The sequence below is a fragment of the Siphateles boraxobius genome, unplaced genomic scaffold (genome assembly GCF_051911475.1).
Source record: "Siphateles boraxobius isolate OS27281-9 unplaced genomic scaffold, OSU_SipBor_1 54, whole genome shotgun sequence".
In the NCBI taxonomy this organism is placed as follows: Eukaryota; Metazoa; Chordata; class Actinopteri; order Cypriniformes; family Leuciscidae; genus Siphateles; species Siphateles boraxobius.
This window is the reverse complement of record NW_027509180.1, coordinates 4,675,077-4,690,558: the sequence shown is the minus strand read 5'-3', so window position 1 is coordinate 4,690,558 and position 15,482 is coordinate 4,675,077. Positions and strand designations below refer to the sequence as shown.

Sequence of the window (15,482 nt, the reverse complement as noted above, 5' to 3'; positions counted from 1 at the left end):
CCCTTGCCTCTTACGAATTCCTGTCTTGATTGGTATTAATCTGATCTACAGTGTTCCTAGAAATAATCATCTAAATTCTAGTGAGCTATTGTCCCTTTTTCTGTGATTTAACCCCCAAAATCGCCTAACGGTGGGGGGCGGGGGGGTTTAGGGGGGTATATATATTTATTTATTTTTGTTGCTACTGTGTATATATAAATATGTGAACCCCTGGGAATGAACTGGTTTTCTGCAGTAATTTGTCATCTTTATTGAACAGACCAATTAAACAATCACAGTGCTTGAGGAAAACGTAAGTGAACCTTTGGAGTTAATGGCTGTTTGAACCTCATTTGACAGCAATGACTTCAAGCAAGCGCCTCTGGTAACTCTGGATCAGACACAATGTTCACGAGGAATCTTTGACCATTCCTCTTCACAAAATTTTCTGCATTTTCTGTTTCTGAAGCCACTCTGTGGTGGATTTCAGCTTCTACCCGGATGCGGTCAGACTAATGGACTCCTCCACACTGCCATGCCTTTGTCTTTTTTAAGAAATAGTATTGCACTTTATTTATGTTTTAAATATTTTTAAGGAAGTTCTCTTAAGTATTTTTATTAATTATTTAAGTAGTTGGTCAACACCGAGACCTGAGTTCTTATTTTGTTCCCCTCATACGTGTTGTGAGAATGACAATAAAGTCTAAGTCTTCCTTCGATGTTTAGGGTCATTGTCCTGCTGCATCAACAAACTTCTACAAAGCTTCATCTGATGGACAGCCACCTTGACATTATCCTGTAGGATATTTTGATAAACTTGGGAATTCATTTTTCGGTCAATGATGGCAAGTGGTCCAGGCCCTGAGGCAGAGAAGCAAGACCAAATCATGATGTTCCCTCCACCATACATCACTGTTGGGATGATTTTTTGAAGTTGGCAAGCTGTACCCTTTTTGTATTCTTCCCGAACAATTCAACTGTAGTTTCATCAGTCCATAAAACATTTTCCCAGTAGCAATGCAGTTTGCTAAAGTGCTCTTTGCGAAGCTTTAGGCGCACAGCAATGTGTTTTTGGGAGAGCAGCCGGTTCGTCAATGGACACTCTGCCTGTTCAAAAATGTACATATAATAAACTCATGAACAGTGATGTTTGCAAGTTCCAGTGATGTCTTCAAGCCATTGGGCCCTATCATACACCCGATGCAAAGCAGCACCAGGAACGACGCAAGTGTTTTTTTTGATAGTTTCAGCCCAACGCAGTAATCATTTTCGCATCCTGTGCCACATTGTTTAAATAGTAAATGCATTTGTGCCTATTTGTTAGCCCACGGGCTACTGGTCTGAACACTAGGTGGGTTCAGGCGCATTGTTGGCGCGTTGCTATTTTGAGGAACGGAAATAGACTGAGCCATTGACCAACTGAAATCTGGTCTGGTTTCAAACTGAAGTCAATAGCGATGTATTTTATTTGTTATTTAAAGAGCGCGATAGTAATGTGCACCTATAGGTCCACAACACGCATACACTCTGCTTATTACACACACACACACACTCTTTGTAATACACATGGATGCCCAGCAGCACACACACATGCCAAATTTTAAAAATAAAAGGATTAAAATGTAAAAGATTAATATTGTGTACATAAAGATATGGTGGAATCTGGCTTGTCCCGTAGATGGTCTGCTTGTGCTTTAACCTCACGCACGAGCAGATCAGATTAGCGTTCAGGTTTTCTCTTGCTAATTACGCCATGTAAATATCGATGCGAATCCGCCATGCCATGAGCGTAACGGGCTTTTAAAGAGAAAGGGAGGTGAGACTGATATTTTTATTGCACGTTACGCCCAAAACACACCAAAACACAGAAAATATATTTTTCTTACGCATCGCTTCACTTCAGAAGATCTTTATTAACCCCCTAGAGACGTGTGGAGCACTTTTATCATAGATAGATGCACTTTTATGGACTGTGTTGTATTTTTATCCTGCTGTAACCTAAATCATTCTCAAATATACCCATAATCTGCTGGGTTCAGAATAATACAAAGGCAAAAATAACATAAACACAACCCTGGTCTAGGCCATCTTCTAACTATGGGCTGTTATTCTACTTCAACTAATTCCCTTAAGGTCAAACTTTGGACTTATCCTAGTTATTCATTAACATAGACTTGCAGAAGCACATATTCAAAATATCTATTTTCTATCTATATTCCTGTTGGTTTAACACGACTTAATAGATAGTTATTAATCGATCAACAAAGTGTCCTGTGTTCACCGCACACCGGCTATAGGTGGAGAGGAGAGATTTGGCTATAGGGTGATGTGTGACTAACTTACACAGAAGAGACTTTGTTGCTCAGCACATGAAAATAAACTACTTACCGTGATCTCCGACTGTCTAAGTGGTTTCTCCACTGTGTGGATCCTCATGTGTCGCTTCAGGTTACTTATAATAGAGAAACTCTTCCCACACTGATCACACGTGTGCGGCTTCTCTCCAGTGTGGATCCTCTCGTGTGTTTTCAGATGTGATGATCGACTGAATCTCTTGTCACAGTGTGAACACTTGTAAGGTTTTTCTCAAGTGTGAATTCTCTGGTGCCGTTTTAAATCGATCCCTGTTGTAAAAGTCTTCTCAGACTCAAAGCACATGTACACTCTCACACCAGTGTGAGTTTTATGATGTCTACGTAAATTACACCACAGTGAAAAACTCTTTCCACACACAGAACATGAATGCGGCTTCTCCTTCGTATGAACTCTCAGGTGTGTCTTCAGGTATGATACACTAAGAAATGTTTTGCCGCATTGATCACATGTGAACGGCTTCTCTCCGGTGTGGATCATCATGTGTTTATTACGACTTGTTATTCCTGTGAAACTCTTCCCGCACTGATCACATGTGAACGGCTTCTCTCCGGTATGAACTCTCATGTGAATCTCAAGACTATCTTTCCTTGTGAAACTGTTTCCACACTGAGTGCAGGTGAAATATTTAATGGCTGGTCTTTTCTTTAAAAATGTCTGTTTAGTCTTTGAGCAACTCAAAGGTTTTTCTCCAGTTGGACATGATGTTCCTCCTGCACTTCACTCAGTTCTTCTCTCTCCTCCTTCACTTCAATCAGTTCTTCTCTCTCCTCCTTCACTTCACTCAGTTCTTCTCTCTCCTCCTTCACTTCACTCAGTTCTTCTCTCCTCCTTCACTTCACTCAGTTCTTCTCTCTCCTCCTTCACTTCACTCAGTTTTTCTCTCTCCTCGCACTCTTCCATCAGGTCTGACATGAAAGAAACAAATATTACATTTCATTTTCAGTACATCAAAATAATTTAAAAGAAAGAAATATAAAGTGAAAGGACATGAAAGTGAACCCTGATGTAATGATAGAAAGTAGACAACTGTTATAAAATATTATGATAATTTGATGCCTTTTTATAAATTGATTATATGTGTCTAAACTTTCCATGAATGAGGTAAAATTATCTTCAAATTATTACTTAACATTATAGAAACAAAGCTCATGTTTCTTTAGCAAGAACTATTAAATATATTTGATCAATGACACAATTATTTAACATGATATTAACATTAAAATATACACTACTGCCCTACGTTTTACAAAAAATGTTTTAATTATTAATGGCCGTTCGCTCTTAAATTTTGAATTATTATTATTTCTTATATGTTGAATTAATGTTTGTAAAAAAGCTTTCACAGAAATTGAAGTCATTTCACGACCGTTGCAGTGTCTGAAGACATTTCACACGCTCAAAGTGTAGAGTGGCTTTAACTAGTTTTAAAATAACAATTTTTATTAGCATTATCTGTGTCCTTCATGTTTCACTCAACCCTGCTACTCCTGACATGATTTTCCTTCTTTCAAAAACAGAGCATTTCTTAAAACTGTGACACTCAGGTAGTGACATCATCTGGGCTCTTTCTACTGCATGATGGGAAGACAAGAAAATAATCTCAAGCCATTGTCTCAGTTTTACACAAACTGTAGCATTGACTGTATTCATCAACCCTGTTACCAAAGTTACTGTAAGAAGAATCTCTATAACAATGGATAACTCATATATTTGACAAATACAAATTTATCAGTAACTTGGTGTTTACTGATTATTCCTAAAAAAATGTGCACACTAGGTTGAGAATTACTAAAATTCTGGTAACGTTGTTGCAAAATGGGAACCAGATATAAAAGAAGCTGATCTGCCTAAATCAAAAATATAAATTACTAAGTTTTAAATAAACCTCTAAGCATTTATGTCTGTCTATCTATTCATCCATCTATTTCATCGTACAGTAACTGATGCCAATTCATGAATTACTTTTATATTGCTAATCCTAACATTATTCTGCTTCATTAAAATACAGGAATCTAGAAATAAAGAAAATAATATAAATAATTTCAATTCTTCCAAATATAAATAATGGTAAGAAAAACAGTTAAAATCACAAACAGAAATAAACATGCATATAGTAGTCAACAAATACCCTCCTGTTACCAGTGATGGGAATAACTTTACTAACAGCATTACTTTCTCCAGTAACGAGTAATCTAATTGATTACTCTTCTCATCTTAATAACGCCGTTACCGTTACTGCCACAAAATGCGTCGCGTTACTATAACTGATGAAGCTGTTTTTTTTTTTTTCATCACACAAACTAGATCTCTGAGCGAGAGGCAAATACTTTTTTTACTGTTCTTCCTTGGTTAGTGGGCAGAGCACGAGACAAGCGCATAAATGTTGACAATTGGCTGAGGTAGAGTAAAATGTCATTGTAAGCCAATCAGAGGTAGAGTTGGGCGGGTGTTCGAAAGCATGCATAGTAGTGATGGGCATTCGGCTCTCTTGACTCAGCTCACTGAAAAGAGCCGGCTCTTTTGGCACACAAACGGCTCTTTAAATGACTTTGACTATAATATTTAAATTTTTATTACATAATTATTTAATTTCTATAGGCTAAATTTCTAAAATAGAGTCGGCTCTTCAGATATGCAAGCCTACTCCCGACATTCACCTAAAAGAATCAGGAACGACCCATCGAAAGCTCATTCGCCAACGAGTCGATCCATCATCACTAACGCTCATTCGCGAACGACCCATCATCACTAACGGCTAACGCTCATGAATTGCGAACGACCCATCATAACGCATAGTCGGACAGGACAGGACACACAAGGAACAACACAAGCCAGTCAGTCAACGAGAGACAGGTATGGCGACGAGCCCAAATAATCCAAAAGTAGCCTTCTCTAAATGGAAGTATAGACATTACTTTTTCCTTCAAGAAATTAAAGGAACAAATCTAATCGTGAAATACACATTATGCCCTAGGCAAAAGTGCCTATCCACGTCAGTGTCAAGTAATTCAAACTTACTCAAACATCTTTCAACGTTGCATGCTTCCACGAAATTAGTGGCCATGACCACCGAAGGAGGAGACAGTGCCACAAAACCTAAGCAACTGACGCTTGATTTTAAGGCCCCACCAAACATTTTGTCTCAGACCGAACTGAACAAACTGGTAGCCAGGTATGTAGTGGAGGATATGCTGCCATTATCTACGGTTGAGTCAGACTCATTCAGGGCACTAGTTGCCAAAATACCTGTCAGAGGAGGGGTATCCCTACCGTGTAGAAAGTCGTTTTCAAACTATATAGACGCCCAATATTCTCAAATGAATGCGGAGCTCAAACAAACAATTGAGAAGTTAGAATATGTGTCTACCACAGCAGACATATGGACTGCATGTAACAAGAGCTATCTAGGCGTAACGGTGCATTGGATAAATCCGCAAAGCATGGAGCGAGGTAAGGCAGCCCTGGCATGTAGGAGGTTCAAGGGACGCCATACATACGACAAAATTGCAACGGAGCTAGATCATATCTACTCCTCATATGGAATATCATTCAAAATCACCACAACAGTCAGAGATTGTAAAGAGATTGTATTTGATACTCAAATTTTGTAAAGGCTTTCAAAATGTATTAGATGGAGCGGGATGATGAGGATGATGAGGTGACGTTTGCTGACATCAGTGAGGCCTTGCATACCCGTGTTGTTTTTGATGATGATGGTGGTGATGAAGATGATACTGTGATCACGTTGCCGCCACATCAGAGATGTACGTCACACACCCTAAACCTGGTATCATGCACTGATATTGACAAGTGGTTACTGTCAACACCCGGAACAAAACCTGTTTACAGAAGTGCCACCACAAAATGGGGTTGTGGAATAAGGCTAGTAGGTCAACGGTGGCTGCAGAGACTGTGCATGATGTCATTTCTAAGAAGCTGTTAGTCCCATGCACCACAAGATGGAACTCATTTTATGATGCCCTGCCTCGAATATCTGGGATTCCTATAGTTAAGCTGAACACCATCTCATCCATGTTTGGATTGACAGCCATCACAGAACGAGAACACCAGTTCATTGGGGAATACTGTACGGTCATGAAGCCACTTACAGTTGCTTTAGACATTCTTCAGGGAGAAGATCATTGTTTCCATGGCACACTCCTACCCACGCTGGAGACATTGATATTCAAGACCCTGCAACTGAAGAGTGGCATGCACATCCTAATTGACCTTCAAGAGGCAATTGTCACAGTAAGAACTTTAATTTATTTTAGATCTTCAACACGTTACCCAATAAATTCATTTTATTATATGAATGGGAAAAGAAACTCTATTCTATTCTAGCCTAGCCTTTACAGTTATGATACATTATAACTACAGATGATGGACCTTTAAAGCCTTGTTGTAAAGTAATAAATGTATAGGCATGTAGGGAAATATTTATAGGCTAATGTAAAATTAAACATCTATAAATATGTTCATAATGGTCTATAATGCGCTCTCTCTCTCTCTCTCTCAGATAATATAATTATAATAATTATAATAATATAAGAGCATTCTTATGTATCATTTCAGGCAATCAAGACAAGATTTGCAGAGGTGCTGGAGAGCGAGTGTGCTGTCTTGGCTGCTGTGACTTTGCCCAAGTTCAAACTGCGTTGGCTGCGGACACAGTACAGGAAGGACAAGGCCAAGGCAAGTCTGTTGGAAGGATGTCGGAAAATTGTCCGAAAATTGTCCAAGAAGACCAGCAAGCAGGTACCAACCCACCAACACACCACCTCAGCACAGACTCTGCCATAGAGGATGAGTTCTTTTCCTTTGAGGATGAGGATGACACCTCTGCTACTGCTGAAAGTCAAGTTGCAGACTATTTAAAATCAGGAGAACAAGGGATAGACTCTCTTAATGGTTTTGCACTGATAAAGAAAATTGCACTCCGTTATAATGCAGCCACTCCATCCAGTGCCCCAGTAGAGAGACTTTTTAGCCTGGGGAAGCTAGTCTTGACTCCACTGAGGAACAGGCTCTCTGACCAGAAGTTTGAGAAGCTTTTGGTTTTGAGATACAACCACTGGTTCAATGACAAGAATGGGTGGATGGATAACTAGATAGTGAATGGATGGAGAGAATAGAATGATGGATGGGGAGAATAGAATGATGGATGGATAGATAAATGGATAGAATAATGAATGCATGGATGTATAGATGAATGAATGAATGTTCAGGAGCTAAAGTTGGATACAGAATGTTCAGGAGCTAAATTTGGATACAGTATGTCTAAAGTTGTGTTGCATCTTTTTACATTTGCAGTTTTGCACTGAAAAGAGTGTATTTTTTTTGTTTTATACATTTTTGGTACATTGCTTAAAGAGCATAATTTAATTTAGATTTATTTGTTGGCTGCCTGCAGCCTCTTGATTATGATTTCCATTACACAAGAGTAATTGTTAAAACTTCATGCTGATTTGTACTCGGCTTTCGACAAGATAAGCACCAACTAAGACGTAGCTTTACAGTAACCTATGCTTCTCCATCCATTTACGCTTCTTTCCATCTGGTGACGTGAATCTCCTTCTGTCTGGTGTTAATAGCTGCAGTGTATTTGCGCGTCAGCACACACAACGGCTGCAACCACAGTGCAGTCCCCCCATAACAACCCTCTAGATTGAGCGGAGTAGGGAACATCTCTAGGGTCTTCAAGTGGGCACCTTCCGTCCTCAGTGTTTCGTCGACTAGCCCACGACACCTCAAGAGGGCTCGACAGTAACTCTGGTGTCCCAGAGTCACCCGCCTCTGTCCCCCACTCAACTCAGCCCAGCTTACTGACCTCTACTTCCCTCTTGCTGCTGAGACCTAACCACAATCTCACAATCTCTCCGCAACCCAACCAAACGCGCCAACCCGTTTGACTAAGGCTGTCGAGCCCCACTGGTGCGTTAATATGCATTTTCAGTGGCAACGGTTCAGTATGGCATACCACCTACCGCAAAACACAATATCTGCCCAACCACCCGTCATTCACGCAATATATATATAGGAACGTAATGACTGTAAATACTATACAACCTATACAAATAAACCAACAGACTCTTCAAGTTTTCAAGAATCCTACGAACCCGTAGCATGGCGGCCTGTACACAGCCAGCTAGAATCTTTCCGTCTCAACCACAGCCAGTTGCTGCTCCTTTCTGCTGCTTCAGATAAGTTCTTTACTGTGCGACGCAACTCTTGGCCACTGAATCCGACGTCTCTGAGGAACCGGGTTGTAGAGTGTGCCACAAAACCTCGACAACCCACTTCCACTGGATAAACCTGGACTCTCCATCCTCGCTGTTCTGCTTCAGTGGCCAGATGAGCATACCGCAGTTTCTTCCTCTCATATGCCTCATCTACCGCATCCTCCCATGGCACTGTTAACTCTATCAGTTGAGCAATGCGTGCTGATCCAGACCACAAAACAATATCTGGTCGTAGGTTAGTGGTGGCAATCTCAGGTGGAAAAATAAGCCGTTGATCAAGATCAGCCAGCATCTTCCAGTCCCTATCAGCTTCCAGTTGTCCTGGGCGAGAATTGGTGTTAGCACCTTTTCTTTGTGGTTGCTCGCCTGGGCAGAGGAATATTGTCTTCTGCGTGTAATGTTTTGCTAGAACAGGCGGCAACTTATTGGTCATACTACGCTTGCCTTCCAATGCTAAAGCCAAACATCGCAATACTTGGTCATAGCGCCAAGTAAACCGACCTTGGCTAAGAGCCACCTTACATCCTGTCAAAATGTGCCTTAATGTGGCAGGTGATGAACACAAAGGACAAGAGGGATCCTCTCCTACCCAGAGGTTTAGGTTCTGCGGTGATGGGAAAACATCATATGTTGACCTAATAAGGAAACTGATCCTACTCTCTTCCATTGACCAAAGGTCTTGCCAGCCCATTGTTCCAGAGTTTTAGTTTGCCTGGTAGAGCACAGCTGTTTATGCTCTTCAACCCTTCCACTGCTTGTTGTCTAACTTCTCCCACTCGAACTGTGTCCTTTAGATCCCCATCGTACCATCTCTCTAGACTCTTCACTGGCTTCAGAGAAACTGTTGGTATTGCCTCACCATTAATGAAGAATGTTTTATCTACTACCTTGCCTTTAATTATTGAGATGCTCCTTGATTTAGAGGGCTTAAATTGCATTCGTTCCCATTCAATATTATCTGTTAACTTCCCCAATAACCGATTAGTGCAGGTTACCGTTGTAGTCATGGTTGTCATGTCATCCATGTATGCTCTGATTGGTGGTAGTCGCATCCCAGAAGCCAAGCGCTCTCCTCCTACTACCCATTTTGATGCCCTAATGATTACTTCCATTGCCATGGTAAAAGCCAGTGGAGAAATGGTGCATCCTGACATTATTCCAACCTCTAAGCATTGCCATGTAGTGCTGAATTCTGGAGTTGAGAAACTAAATTGCAAATCTCCAAAATAGGCTTTCACTAACTTTGTTATCGACATCGGTACCCTAAAAAAATCATGCCCAAAGAAGCTCATGTGGCACTGAACCATATGGATTAGCCAAATCCAGGAATGTCACATGGAGCTCCTTCCTCTCCTTTTTAGCTGATTGAATTCGTTGCCAGATAACACTGATGTGTTCTAAGCATCCTGAGAATCCTGGAATGCCCGCTTTCTGAACTGAAGTATCAATGAAGCCATTCTTTAATAGGTAGGTTGACAATCTCTGAGTGCTGATAATGCTGAAGAAAATCTTGCCTTCGACGTTTAATAGTAAAATAGGGTGAAACTGACTGATGCTTGTAGCATCTTTTTCTTTGGGTATAAAGACTCCCCCTGCTCGGCGCCATGCTCTAGGTACAACCTGCTTTTCCTTTTTTTTAATCAATTTCCACAGAATTCGTAAAACTCCTGAAGCACTCTTGTACGGAACTCCATTAGGCCATGGAGATGATGAAGCCCTTGCCTTTCTCACAACCTGCTCTATCTCTTTCCACTTAGGTGCACAGACCTCCATTTGGTATTCTGGTGGATTAACAGATCGGATATCTGACGGAATTGACATAGGCTCATGCCTTTTTGCATCTGTATGCGTTTCCTCCAAATATCTCTCTAGCTCAACCCTAGATGCTTTTAAAGTGCCATTCTTCTCACTGGTGAATAACTTCTTTACGAATTAGAATGGATCTTTATAGAAATTAGCCCTCGCACGCTCCTTTTTGTAGCGTTTCCGTAGGCGCTCAGCTCTGCGTAATGTTGCCAGCTTATCTTTTATGGCCCTTTGTAAGAGATTGAGTCCCTCCTTCTGACTTTGTTCCGCTCTTTTTCATTGTTTCCTCAGCTGTCTCCTTTCTCTAATTAACCCTTCAATTTTCTGCTGTCGTCTAGACATTCCAGGAGTAGTTTGTACTTTTTCCTTCCTTTTTTCCACACCAAACCTCTCAATTCCATATGCGTAAATGATGTCCCCAAATTTATCCAGTTTCTTTTCAACTGTACCAGTTAATATTTCCAATGCAAAGCATAGATCTGTGTTTACCGTGTCCCATGCAGTTTTCTCACAAGCTCTTGGCCATCTAACTCCAGGCCTATGCCCGTTGAGGTTCTTTTCTCTCTTATGCTGGTTAGTCTGACCGGGTTCACAAGAATCAATGTGTTTATCACTAACTGTGCAAACCCTCCTCTCCTCTATGACAGGGGTGCTGATATCCTGCGAACTGTGGTTTGCTTCCTGTCGCTGGATTTCATTCGACTGACTTGACTGACTTCGTAAGAAGTACTGATCAATGCAAGGCCCTTGTCCCTTCTCCTTCAAGCATTTCAATTTCCCTTGATGAATCTTCAAACCCCTGACCGTTGTCGCCTTGCTCCAGCCACAGACGCAAGCTTGGAGTTCAATGGCTTTGCTAACTGCAGAACCTGAACTAATCTTTTGTGAAGTACTCTCCATACTCATATCCGTTTCCATTCCAAAGTCGTTAACCATGTTGTCCACCATTGAGTCCCGCTCTCGCAGACTCTAGGGGTATTTTCCTCTTTAATTTTTCAGAAGCCTTGGGTGGGTGTCTCCAGCATCCTGTAAACACAGCGCTGGATAATGCCGACAAGGGTGTAAGGAACTCAGCTTTTTGGAAATATTAATAATCAATTATATCTTGTTATTATTAATTATAAATAATTGGGTCAGTTAATTGGATTAACTTGATGTGGCTGAATTAATATTACAATCAATTAATCAGTTCTTCCAACGAACTCTTTTGATTATTAATTTATTCTAAGAAAAGGGTATCTTCCATGGCCACCGAAGAATAATTATTTCTTCGCCTGTACAGTACTTTGAGCCAGTAGCAAAAACCGTGATCGTAAAGTGACTTGTATTGCAAACAAAACAGAACCAAATACATATTATGTACAACTTTTATTAACTAAATATAGATATTTATATGAATATAAATAAACTAAACAACATACACACATGAATACATAAATAGGTTAGTGATAGGATGAAATTAGAAACCGGAAGAGGGTCTATGAGAAGAACCATCAGAATTTCATTTTCACATTTCATTGAATTGAATACTTGCATTTGTAATGAAACAATTCTTGAAGTTGTTGAAAATTGAAGTCGTTGATGGTTCCGGCAGTGTCAAGTGGAAGTTGGTTGAGCGTTCCCTTTCTCCAGGAACGCATCGCTGGTTTGGTCAAGGCCTGGGACTCTGTTGTGGCCACGCCGAGCACCCAGGAGAAGTGAGGAAGTCGGAAGGATGGGTGATTGGAGTCGTTGTTGGTTGGAGTCTTTGTTCCAAAACTCTTGAGATTGTCCTTGGTTCTTTGTGAGAGAGTCATCTCTCTCCTGCCTGAGCCCATATCTGGTTGGAATCGAGGCCTGCTGGGCCCTGGGGCCCCCGTGGAGGGGGTTCCCCAGAATCACCAGAACAGTGTTGCGGCTGGATGAAAGAACTAAGAGAGGGAGGTCACATGTGGACTGTCTCTAATAAGGCCTGGAAAAGATCCTCCCCTAAGGGTTGAACTCGACCAATCAGAAAGGGGACATGTCTGAGAGGGAAAGTGGCTTTTAGTTGATTTACGGATCTTTGTCCCTAGCATGATTATACGTTAATTAATGCTCAGATAGCTATAACACATCCACACTGCATTCTAGAAGAAGGTGATGTACATCAAAGTGTGAGTCATTAAATGAGGATTAATTTGGTAGGAGGCATGATACAGGTGAGGTTACATTGATCGTTAGTTGGTTGTATACCAGGATACATACCATAATATATACCTAATAGTACACGAGACAGTAAAGCATTTACACTGTTTCTTTCACAGTTTTATGCATGTTCATTTATAGATCAGTTAGTCTATGATTAATGTAGCAAAGTCTGTTTTAAAGAGGTTTCTGTTTCATAGTCTCTCTCTTGAGTATGTGGCCACATTCCTCGGAGGTCGTAAAATCTCCTTGTCATGCCCTGTAACATGACACGGTTTCTGCCCTTGTGTTTGTTCATTTGGGCTGTGTGAGGAGTTTCATAAACCTTTGTATATAATGAATAATTAGTATATGTCTGATTGGTCCATACCCTACAAGGGTAACTAGCCCTTACCAGCCCCATTGGGGTCATTGAAGTAAGATTGTCAATGGCCAGAGTACGAGATTTATTTTTATGGAGAGATATTTTTATGCATTACCTACCTGTATATGTATATCCTTCGTTTTGCTATACATTGCACTTTCCAGTTACATTGAAAGCACCTAATATTGTTACACTGTTCTACTTGAAGTACAGCATTTTTTGTTTGTTTTATTTGCACTACAAAGAGTGTATATATTTGTTATTTCTTTTTGGTATATTGCTTAACAAGCTTAATTTAATTTTGCCCAGTTGTGGCCTGTTGAGGGGCAATAAATATCAAAAGTTCCAAAACATCTATTGTGTTATTTGCATTGATCCACTATATAAACATAATATCTACATACATGGCATTTGATTGGAGGCTAGTCTCACTTTGTCCCACAGCAACATTTTTTTTTTAGATGTGTGTACAATGTTTCATGTTTCTGTTAATAATGTATTGTATTAAGTGTCCATTTCATTATAATATTCAGATTTATCATAAATAATTGAACATGCACATGTATTTTAAGTTCCGTTAAAGAGGGGTAGAAGTGGGGTCACATTTGACATTTAATTTTACTTGAAAGTAACGCAATAGTTACTTTAAGTAACTAGTTACTTTTAAAATTTGTAGTAACTTCTTCTTCCCTCTTGGCTCTCAACGAAGGCGGTCGCATTTTCTCTCCCTCTCCCTCCCCTCGCCTCTCCTGCTTTGCTTCTCTCGTCACGTCTACTGTCTTGTACTTTGAGAGACCCTCGCTACACTGCTCTCCAAAACCAAGAAATTATGGATTTGATCAACTGGTCTCTCAACGCAATTGACACCATCTTCTCGACGAGAAGCTTGGGTTCGGGGGAACCTGACTGCCCTGCCGGGACGTTCGCAGCTGGCTACACGATGGACGCGTGGGAGAGGTGGCGGGTCGTGTGTCTGGCGGCTCTTTCCGTGGAGGACGTTGAAGATATCTACCTATTCGGCACCATGATAACAGGTCTTCTGCTGATTGGATTAGGCATTGCCCTGGTTTACCGAGGAACTAAGGAGACGGTGACAGCTGTCAAAAGCCCCGCAAGGCTGCCCGTGATGATTGAAGCGGTGGGCAGAGCTGTCTGCACTCAGACTGGGTCTATGAACCACAATATGGATAACATCATGGAGAAGCTCACAGCTTTGCAAAGGCAAATGGATCGTTTCAGAGACCAAAACGGACCAGGAGAATAGCCTGCATAAATTGAATGCGGCTACTCGCCCGAAGACCAAACAATCCCAATCTTATCTGTTTCGGCACCCCCCTACCAGCACTGGCCTTGGCCAAGGCCGCTGCTGGAACAACAACTCTCCCGGAAGAGCACTGCAGTGAGCCGCTCTTGCATTCCTTCCCCGACTCCTCAGACACCTGCTGATTGTTGACTCTGCCTGGGATATGATCAAGGTTGTCTCCATGGCAACTTGCTGTGTATCGCTATGACAATCCTGCGGACTGAGGCTCCTAGATTATGGTGCTGGCTTAGCGACTCTCTCCAGGCCTACACACACATGAACTTACACATACACAGATATGCACCTAACCCACACCCCATCCCACGCCTTCGCCGCTTCGTACCCCCAGTCTGACAGGCGGGTCTGTGACCAGCGCCATAATGGCTGCAGGACCGGATGCTGCTTGCCTGGGCTGGACTACCTCCATCCCCCACTCCCCACCATGTTGCAATGTCTTGTTTGTAGAGTGTACTGTTTATGTGCTAATGTTGCTGAGGTGTTTTTTCCTGTTCCCAGACTGTTCTCCTTACAGGAGCATAGTCTGGGGGTCGCCTTTTTTTTCTCCTCACCTCTCCTCATGTCATGCTGTTTTTTTGTTTTTCTCAAGTTGGCGCTGAATATAGCAGCCTCGGTAACATCTTATTACCAAAGCAAATTCCTTGTATGTGCACAACACTACTTGGCAATAAAAATTCTTGATTCTTGATTCTTGAAAATTTGTAACTTAGTAACTAATTTAGTTACTTTTTGGAAGTAGTAACTAGTAACTGTAATTACTTTTTAAAAGTAACTTGCCCAACACTACCCTTTACAGTTACAATTTAAATAGTTAGTATTTAGAATTTACATTGTTGAAATCAATGGAGTACATTACGATACTTCTCTGTTTTACGAGTTTATTCACTCTCTGAATAAATTAAGGCAATTCAGCATTTCCCAGAAGCCCCAATGTGAAAACGAAAAAATGCACGGTTTGCGTGATCACTCACAATGAGTCGGAAGAGGAGCAGCGGGAGCTAGAGGTAGAGATGGAGCTGGAACAACAGAGCCAGGGCAAGAATGCGTTTCTATCTTGGAAATTCAAACAGCCTTTCACATTAAAGAAAGAGAAGGGAGAACAAAATATAGCCTAACTGTGCAGTGCAACCTCTGCTTGCCAGCAACCAACGTCCTTTCAGCGTCCAAAGACTCCACTTCCAACCTGAAGAAGCATCTTAAAGCAAGTTATTTTCAGGTTTAGTCGTCT

The 15,482-nt window shown here is 41.2% G+C and overlaps 1 protein-coding gene and 2 pseudogenes across 2 annotated transcripts in view; 1 reads left to right on the top strand and 2 right to left on the bottom strand.

Annotated features, from left to right (window-relative positions):
- Positions 1-15,482, bottom strand: part of LOC143714443 (uncharacterized) — a 207,832-nt pseudogene that overhangs the window by 83,898 nt on the left and 108,452 nt on the right. The gene's annotated exons all lie outside the window — the stretch shown is intronic.
- LOC143714420 (uncharacterized) overlaps positions 1-15,482 on the top strand; it is a 596,609-nt gene that overhangs the window by 505,074 nt on the left and 76,053 nt on the right. The gene's annotated exons all lie outside the window — the stretch shown is intronic.
- On the bottom strand, positions 889-3,255 carry LOC143714382 (uncharacterized; annotated as a pseudogene).